This window comes from Crocuta crocuta, unplaced genomic scaffold (assembly GCF_008692635.1).
Source record: "Crocuta crocuta isolate KB4526 unplaced genomic scaffold, BGI_CrCroc_1.0 scaffold190, whole genome shotgun sequence".
NCBI lineage: Eukaryota > Metazoa > Chordata > Mammalia > Carnivora > Hyaenidae > Crocuta > Crocuta crocuta.
In genome coordinates, this window is record NW_027527955.1 from 8877463 (window position 1) to 8886453 (window position 8991).

The 8991-nt window shown below is 46.5% G+C and overlaps 1 non-coding gene across 1 annotated transcript; it reads left to right on the forward strand.

Annotated features, from left to right (window-relative positions):
* Nucleotides 1-4914: 4914 nt before the first annotated feature.
* Nucleotides 4915-4999, forward strand: TRNAE-UUC (transfer RNA glutamic acid (anticodon UUC)). The gene has a single exon. It is a non-coding gene; the product is annotated as a tRNA-Glu (tRNA).
* Nucleotides 5000-8991: the final 3992 nt, after the last annotated feature.

Consider the following 8991-nt stretch of genomic DNA (forward strand, 5'->3'; position numbering starts at 1 on the left):
GAGGGAACCTGGAGATTAACTACTGCAGGAAGTCAGTGCCACTCCTAGCGCTGGAGGAGGCTGAGCTCTCAGAGCGCATGCACCAGAGCTAGAACCATCTAGTAGGTGCTGCACCGTGGTTTTGGCTGCCAGGCAAGAGCTGCAGCTGCAGGGACGAGGCACGGTGGGGCTGGGGGGTGGGGTGCGGAACCAGGGCAGGGGCTGTGTGGCAGACCTGGGTCCAGGCAGGAAAAGTGGTTACTGCCAGAGATGTAGCCACTGTCTAAAACAAGGCTGAAAACGTAGGCAGGCAGGATGAGCAGGGGATCCAAAGTTCTCCGCGTCTTCCACCCTTGCCTCCAGCGCTGACCCAGCCTGATGGAAAGCAAGTGGGCCCAGGAACTTAGTGCGTAGGGGTCAGCCCCCAGCACTCTGGGCAGAATGGGGAAATGGGGGATGGGTCTGAAAGCAAGTAAGCAGGTGACCTGTCCTCCTGGGCTGGCTATTTCCCTGTCACACAAGCCTGGGGTCCTTGGGGGCATAGCAGGTTTCCCTGAGGCCGAAGTGGCAGCAGGAGGTGGCGATGGTGATGGAGAGCGCAGTGTCCTTGGAGAGCAGATGCTCTTGCTTCCAGGCTTCAGGGAACACAACCCGCTCTATCTATAGATGGCTTATGGGAATCAGAGATCCCAATCTTCCAAGTCTCAGACAAATCCCGTCCCCCTCCCTCTGCTTTGCCACAGCTAGTAGCTGCTGCAGGGCCTCAGATGAGGTGGGGGAAAGAGCAGACGTTCAAATTCCCTCCTTGACCTAAAGTTTCTCCACCCTTTCTACCTGTATAAGCCTTCATTGGTGTAAAACAAACCAGCAGACAAGCTGCATTGCCATCGTGAGAAAGCAGAATCCTAAAAATGATTTGGTGTCGCAGTACGAATCCATCTGATCTTCAGAGTTTTGGTTAACCCAATTTTACAAATAGTTTTCAAAAATTGTTGACCTTTGGTGCGCCTGGGGGGCTCAGTTGGTTAAGTGTCCGACTTTGGCTCAGGTCATGATCTCGCGGTTTGTGAGTTCGAGCCCCGCATGGGGCTGACTGCTGTCAGCACAGAGCCTGCTTCAGATCCTCTGTCTTCCTCTCTCTCTCTGCCCCTCCCCTGCTCCTGTGCACTCTCTCTCTCTCTCAAAAATAAACACACACCCCCCCCACACACAAAAACCCAACCAAAAAACTGTTGACCTCACAAAGCTTTTATCTGACTTTCAATTCTATTCCATTGACTGTCCCTTGCCCGACTCCTCAACAATAATCAAGTTTACCCTCTCCACCTCCAAATATTCTCTCCAAAAACATTACTTGAGCACCTACGAGGGACTAGAAGCTGGGAATTCGAAAATGAACAAGGCACAGACTACCTTCTCCTGTTGTCTATAACGGTAGTTGGCCCTTCTCCCCAACCCTCCCCAGCAGAATCCTTCCTGCAGATTCTTGTCACTGGGGGAAAATGCACAAAGCAGGGGAGGTGAAGCTGCTCTTCCTGAGTTGGGTACAGAAGTTTCCATCCCTGTCTCACTCCTCCCAATTGGGGGCGGGGGGCGGGGAACCCTAAGGTACATTCTTAGAATCCCCCAGCCCTTGCAAGGCAGAGTTTACAAACTCCTGCTCCAAAGCAAGCAGTGAAAGAACAAGAGAATCTTTAGCAAATCTATTTGGGGACAGAAAGAACATAAATTAGGCTTGTCATAAAAATTGCTACATTTGCCTTCCTGTGTGCCCTTTGACAAATAGGAGTCTGACAGCTGAGGCAAGCAATCCCTAAACATGGGTGAGGCTTTGTAGGAATGAACCAAATGAGATCATCAGTATAAAAGTGGCTTGCAGACGCGCCTGGGTGGCTCAGTCGGTTAAGCATCTGACTTCGGCCCAGGTCATGATCTCTCCCAGTTCGTGGGTTCGAGCCCCATGTTGGGCTCTGTGCTGACAGCTCAGAGCCTGGAGTCTGTTTTGGATTCTGTGTCTCCCTCTCTCTCTGCCCCTCCCCCACTTGCACTCTGTGTCTCTCTCTCTTTCCCAGAAATAAACATTAAAAAAGCACTTTTTTAAAGTGGTTTGCAGACTGTGAGCTCTAAACAAGTATCAGGTTTTTTCTTTTGGTAATTTTCCTTCCTTGACAGAACTTTCCAAGGCTGAAGAGAAAGAATGAATGCAAGAACCTCACGGTGGAGGCTTTTGCTTTGGCTCGAGCTGGGTGAACAGTCACTGGGTTAGAGATGAGGGCACATTCCATGTAGGACGCAAAACACAAGCCCCTTACTTGGGTTCACGTCCACATAGCAACTTGGCTGCTTCCCTCATTACAGGCCTCCTGAAGGAGAAGTGGCCACAGTGTCACCTTCCCTGGGCCCTCACCGCATGACTTATGCACGACATTCACAGAAGGAAATCTGTGTGCGCGCCCCTTGTTTCTGCACACGGTGCTCTCGCCGGGTTCTCCCAGGCTCTGGGCGTGCACCGCGCAGGGGACTCTGGGAGACCCCTCCACTCCCACCCCCTCCTCCAACATTGCTACCCTCTCTCTAGCAATTTGCCAGAAGCAGGGCTTCCCATGGGGGCTTCACCAGCTCAAGTTCACTGGTCTAAGATTCTCCCTCCTTCCCAGCGCGGAGGACATGGACCCGGGTGCGCAGTGGGGAAGAGCACCTTCCCCGCCCAGGCTCTTCTGCTTTCTCTCCTGGCTCTGCCCTCCCTCCTGCCCCAGAAGGGTTTGTTGTTTGTGTGTCTGTTTCTTAAATCTCCTCTCTGGCTCTGACATCATGATGTAAAATCTAGATTTAAAATCCTTTAGGTTCAGGTTAGTAAGAATTGTAGGAGAGGAAAAGTAATATTCTCTCTACCCTTCTGAGCTCTTGGCTGAGACTCCTTGTAATAAAAGACTTACGAGACAAAAACAAACAGATAACATCGTTAAAAGATAAACTGAGGCATATTAAAAATGTTGAGTTTTGTGAATAAAAATTAATTTGAATTGGACAGTGCTGAGGCACCTGGGTGGCTCAGTCGGTTAAGTGCTGACTCCAGCTCAGGTCATGATCTTGAGGTTCCTGAGGTTCTGGTCTGTGAGTGCAGAGCCCACATCCAATCCTCTGTCCCCCTCTCCCTGCTCTTCCCCCCTCGCTCTGTCTCTCTCTCTCTCGCAAAAATAAATAGATAGATATATAGCTAGACAGGCAGATAGGTAGAGAGAGAGAGAGAGATCAATAAAAAGGTTGCATCAAGGGGTGCCTGGGTGGCTCAGTCAGTTGAGCATCTGACTCTTAATTTTGGCTTAGGTCATGATCCCATGGGAAGGAGTCCTGTGTCAGGCTCTGTGCTGAGTGTGGAGCCTGCTTAAGACTCTCTGTCTCTCTCCCTCTGCCCCTCTACCCCGCTTACTCTGTCTCTCTCTCTCTCTCAAATTAAAAAAAGAGAAAAAAATAGTTGCATCCAGGAAAAATACCGTGTGTCTAATATGATCACATTTTATCGTATGTGAATTTAGATAGATATGTATATGTTTAGAGATATTTTTAAAGTGAAATTAAAAGACGTAAACTCAGCTCTGGCCCAGAAAGCTAGGATGGCTGGGTATTACAGAGCTAAGAAATAGTCATCAGATGAACAGGCCAGTTCGTCTTTCTACTCGACGGCCCTTTGTGGGGCTGTGAGCCCGAAAGCCTCCAAAATGGGAGAAGAAAATAGAGGATAGAGAATCACTGACAGAGTCCTTAAGAATTTACTGTCCTGGAGCCCCTGGGTGGCTCAGTTGGTTAAGTGTCTTACCTTGGCTCAGGTCATGAGCTCAAGGTTTGTGGGTTCAACCCCTGTGTCCGGTCTGTGCTGACAGCTTGGAGCCTGGAGCCTGCTTCGGATTCTGTGCCTCCGTCTCTCTGCCCCTCCCCCACTCACATTCTGTCTCTCAAAAATAAATAAAAAACATTTAAAAAAAATTTTTAAAAATGTACTGTTCCAGAAGAACATGTCTTTCTCATGTCTTTCTCTCCTGTTGTGGTCTGGTTATAGAAACAAATAACCTCTAATTCCCTTTAAGTAAGCTAGAAAATGAGCCACATAAGGCTATACATTACTGGATTAACCGGAAGGAGAAAGCTCAAAGCCAGCGACTTTCAGTAATAGAAACATCCATTGTCTGGAATGTTCTCTCTGACCTGGGCAGACTCTCAGCTTGTAAAGCAGGTTTTACAGAATGGTGGACTTAATTGTGAAACACAACGATTCTGTCAAGGTCATCACTTGTTATTCCAGAAAAGAAAACACTTCAAAAGAATTGAAACCAAGAGAGCTTGAATCACTCTTTACCCTGATTCTCCTCTACCAGTCTTGTGGCCCCTTTCTTCAGACTTCTGCAGCCAAAGCCTGTGTCACAATGGAAGCAGTACAGATAGTTGACCAGGGTAGTTAGTTAATGGCGTTTATTGAGTAACTCAAGGCAGTTTGGCCAACCAGCCACCAGTTGGTGAAAGCATTCCCCCCGCAACTAATGGCCCCCAAAAGATCACCAGACAAACTTACATGTCAAGCAAAGCCAAGTTTACGAGACCCTGAGAGGAGGAAGTACACTACATTGTAGAAGCAGTAGTGTCTGAGAAGGGGAACATATGGGGAAGATACGTAGTGTAGAGTGTTAGGTCCTGGGCTGAGTGATTTTAAGGTAGGTCTTACAGTGGGTGCTGCCTGGGTGGCTCAGTCTGTTAAGCATCTGACTTGAGCTCAGGTCATGATCTCACAGTTCATGAGCTCGAACTTTCGTGAGTTCAAGCCCCACATCAGGCTCTCTGCTGTCAGCACAAACCCCGTTTTGGTTCCTCTGCCTTCCTCTCTCTCTGCCTCTGTCTCTCTCTCTCAAAAATAAATAAACATTTTAAGGTAGGTCTTGGGGCGCCTGGGTGGCTTAGTTGGTTGAGCGTCTGACTTTCGCTTAGGTCATGATCTCACGGTTCGTGGGTTCGAGCCCCGCCTCGGGCTCTGTGCTGACTGCCAGCTCAGAGCCTGGAGCCTGTTTCAGAGTCTGTGACTCCCTCTCTCTCTGACCCTCCCCTGCTCATGCTGTCTCTCTCTCTCCTAGAAATAAATTAAAAAAAAAAAAACATTAAAAAAAATAAGGTAGGTCTTATAAGTAGAGACCTTGTTGGATCTGGGTAGAATTTCTCACATCATAGCCTTGGGTTGGTGCACAGTAAATGAAGGTTTTGAAGTTAGTGTTGAGGAACTGGCTAATAATAAGTCAGCTATTTTAGTTGGGTGACAGTCTTATCTTCCAGAAACAACTACTTCCAGGAGCAAGGAGCTAAGTTAGATTTGCACGGTCTCAGAATGACTTCACACCAGGACAGGAAACTGTTGGTTTCAGATGTCACCACTTCATCATTTGCCAGCCTGAAATTTTCAGTAACTGGACACTTACTGCAGATGGAACTCATGATAGTAGACTCCCAGATACGTCCCAAGTCTATGCTTGTAATGGATTATATTGTGGCTACTGTGTGTAGAGGCCACTTTTAGGCAACAGGCTTGAGCAATGGAATGTAGAGCAGGGCAAAAGGGCCCACCATGACCCCTGAGCTGAATGCAAACAGGCTCATGAAGTGACCCACCTCAAAATAGCCATAGGCTCTAACTCACCAATGACAAACAGGCACAGTTCCTAAGATTACCAAAAAAGGGGAAATTCCATACATTCCCATAGTCCCTCACTCCGCCCTATAACTGTAGCCCCTAACCACTGTCTCAAAGCAGACAGACTGTCCTTTGCTGTCCTGCCTGCCACTCCCTTACAGTGTATTCAATATACTTTTATCTCTTTTCTGCCTTGCATGAATTCTTTCACTCCTTAGGCCACTGACCCCTACCTGATTGGGATGCCTCACATTTGGGGGCCCTCATGGGATCAAGAGAGACACCACATTTGGTGGCCTGCATATGGGGACACTTTGTGGCCCTACTGACCATGACTTGAAACAAGAATGATATAGGAAATTTAGAAAATTGTATATCTATAGGGAAAAAGATCTTTATTTATTTAAGATGCCAGTTGTGGCAATGTTAAGAGCATTGGTTCTGGAGATAGACTGTTTTCAAATCCTAGTGCTGCCATTTGCTAGCTGTGTGACTTTGAATAAGTCACTTAACAGCTCTGTGTCTTATTTTTCTTATCTGTAAAATGGGAATAATGTAAGTACCTGGGAATAATATAAATCCCTGATATTTAGGGGATTAAGCGAGTTAATACATGTATAAGATTTAGGACATTGCCTGGCTTATATTAATTGTTCAACAAATGTAAATATTATTGCTTAATAACTTAAGGGTTAACGTTATTCAAAACTGAAACCAAAGTCCTCCACCTGCTGGCTCATAGACCCCAGCTTCCCTTTCAGTGTTTCCTTCCTTTTCTCCAAAGTTGGTTGTTTTTTGGATACTTGTTACCTGCATCAATCTTCTCTCTCTAGATTACCCATGCCAGTCTCTCAGACCAGTATCTTGAGACAGAAAGCTTTACAGCAAAGAAAGAATGATAGTTTCCGTTGAAGGTCCAGGCACCAGGTGGGGAAGCTGAACATACAGGGGAATCTTTCTGAAGATTAAAAGGTTCTTGCTATAGGGAGCTGGGAGTGACCACATAGCCTGTCTTCTCCATGTTCTTGTTTGGGGCCCAAGTCAAGCTTCGTATATGCCCCTTGGCATAGTTTTTAAAAAAACTTTTTGTCCTTATTAGACATTTATTTGCTTGGCTTGATTTTAGGTGGGACAGAGACTCAAAACTGGGATCCTGTGTTTGGGTAATAAGCATGTGTTTCTAAGATTTCTAGTTCTATAGGACGAGCATGTGACTGTTAACTCCAAAAGGAAGGGTCCCTCAGAGGAAACCTCCTTCCGTAAGAAGACGAAAGCCCGTCCCGTGCCCAAGCTTATATGTAAGTGTTTTGGGCTATGGAAATTTTATTCAGCTGTAATTTAATGAGAATTGCCAATTTCATACACGTCCGTTCATGGGCTGTGTGCATGGGAATCATATACCTAACGGTGCTCCATCCAGATGCCAAGCAGAGATGGTCTCCCCCTGGGGCTGTCTCAGGACAGGTGAAAGATCCCATGGAAGCCTCTAGCAGACTTCAAACCTTATTGGATAGAAACGGGTCAGATGCTCATTCCTAAACCTGTCGGTGGCCAGGGTTGGAGTTACCATGACTGACTTTGACTGGCGTAGAAGAGGACTCACGGAGCCAATCACAGTGGCCCCTGAAAGCATGCGCTATGCCCCAGGCAGCGTGTGAGGTGCCGAAATATTATCTCACTTAGTCCGATAACAGCACTATGAGCTGAAATCATTTTCCCCATTTTACAAACACAGAGACAGAGACTTGGCAACTTTAATCATCACCGACCTCACTGAGCATGTACTGTGCTCCAGGAGACATCCTTCATGTTTCACGTGTACCAGCTTAGTTAATCTTCACCATCACCTTTTCAGAAAAGTTCTGTTGTTAGTTGTTGTAGATGAGGAAACAGGGACCCCGAGTGACTTGTCAAGCTTCCGCAGCTAGCTGGGGGCAGAGTCAAGATTCGGACCTAGGAAGTTTGGCTCCAGTGTCGGGCACTTTGTGACACACTGCTGAGGTCACAGCTGGCAGGGGAGGAGTCAGGAATCACAGACAGGTTGGTCTGGCCCCAATGTCCAAACTTGCAGTCTATCCTGGATACCCCTCACCCCTCCATTCATCAGTACCGTGCTTTATGGTTATCAAAAACACATTCTGCATGTTTGTTTAATTATCAAGTCAGCCCTGTGGAGTGAAGTATTGTACACACAAGAGAGGGAGCAGGTAAATAGAGTCACAGAGCAGAGTGGCAGAAGCCGCTCTCAAACCGTGACCCCAAGAGCTGTCATGACATGATCACAACCAGCTTCCCCTATTCTGATTCCCTGTCTGTAGATAACGTGAGCTCCATCTTTACTCTTGTATAACCCTCAATACAGGTGATGGGGATTTCCCTCATTTACTGTGGAATATAGAGGAATGACCGAGTAGGTTTTTCTACAGGCAAACTGTAACCGTGGCAAAATTCTGGCCGGAGTCCGCATCATTCTCTCCATCTTTATTAGTATTGCATGCATACTGGTCAATAATCAATAGTGATTACATACTTGCTATCACTAATTGATACCGATTAAATCCCTGATGGCTCCAGGTTGCTAAAGTCTCCCCCACACTCCAAACCTAGATAAACAACAGCACAGAGTCTTATTTTGACATCATTTACAAATATTTTAGTTACAAAGAAGAAAGAGTAGAATAGATGATATGACAAAGGAATGGATGGACCAAGGGGGGACACAGCTTCACATGGCGGTGGGGGAGGGGCGGGTCACAAGTCCGGAGACACAAGTATGGCATCACGGCCAGCCGTGTTGTNTGAAAAGTTTGTAGTATTTATACTTACACAGAGTAAATAAATAGAACCATCACATCTGAGTGAACCCAGAACCATATTGCCTACCCATCTCTCAGGCCACTTCCCTTTGCTTGTGGAGGTTCTGGTGTTTAATCCTCTCCCCCACCCCCCACCCCTCCCCCACTCTTGTGTTCCTTCAACATTTTTTTTAACTGCTGAGTTAGTTGGAAGATTAAACTGGATTGTTACCTACTCTGACCACGTTTTGGTCTGATTTTTAATTCTTGTGAAGTTAATTTTTGCTTTAGCAACTTATAAAACCAAGGTTAAAGACAATTGAAGGAAAATCATCAGGGATGCTAATGCTTCAATAAGCTGTTTAAGAACCAACTCACCTTACACTTGGGGAGGATAATGTGTCCGGCTTTTCTTTCAATAGAAATTAGGAGGCACCAGCAACATAAAGGCCCAGCAGTCCAATTCCAAAAATGTCACAAAGCATACATTAGGCAATGTATGTATTAATTATTGAACACACCCAAGGGTGACTAAATTACACAGTC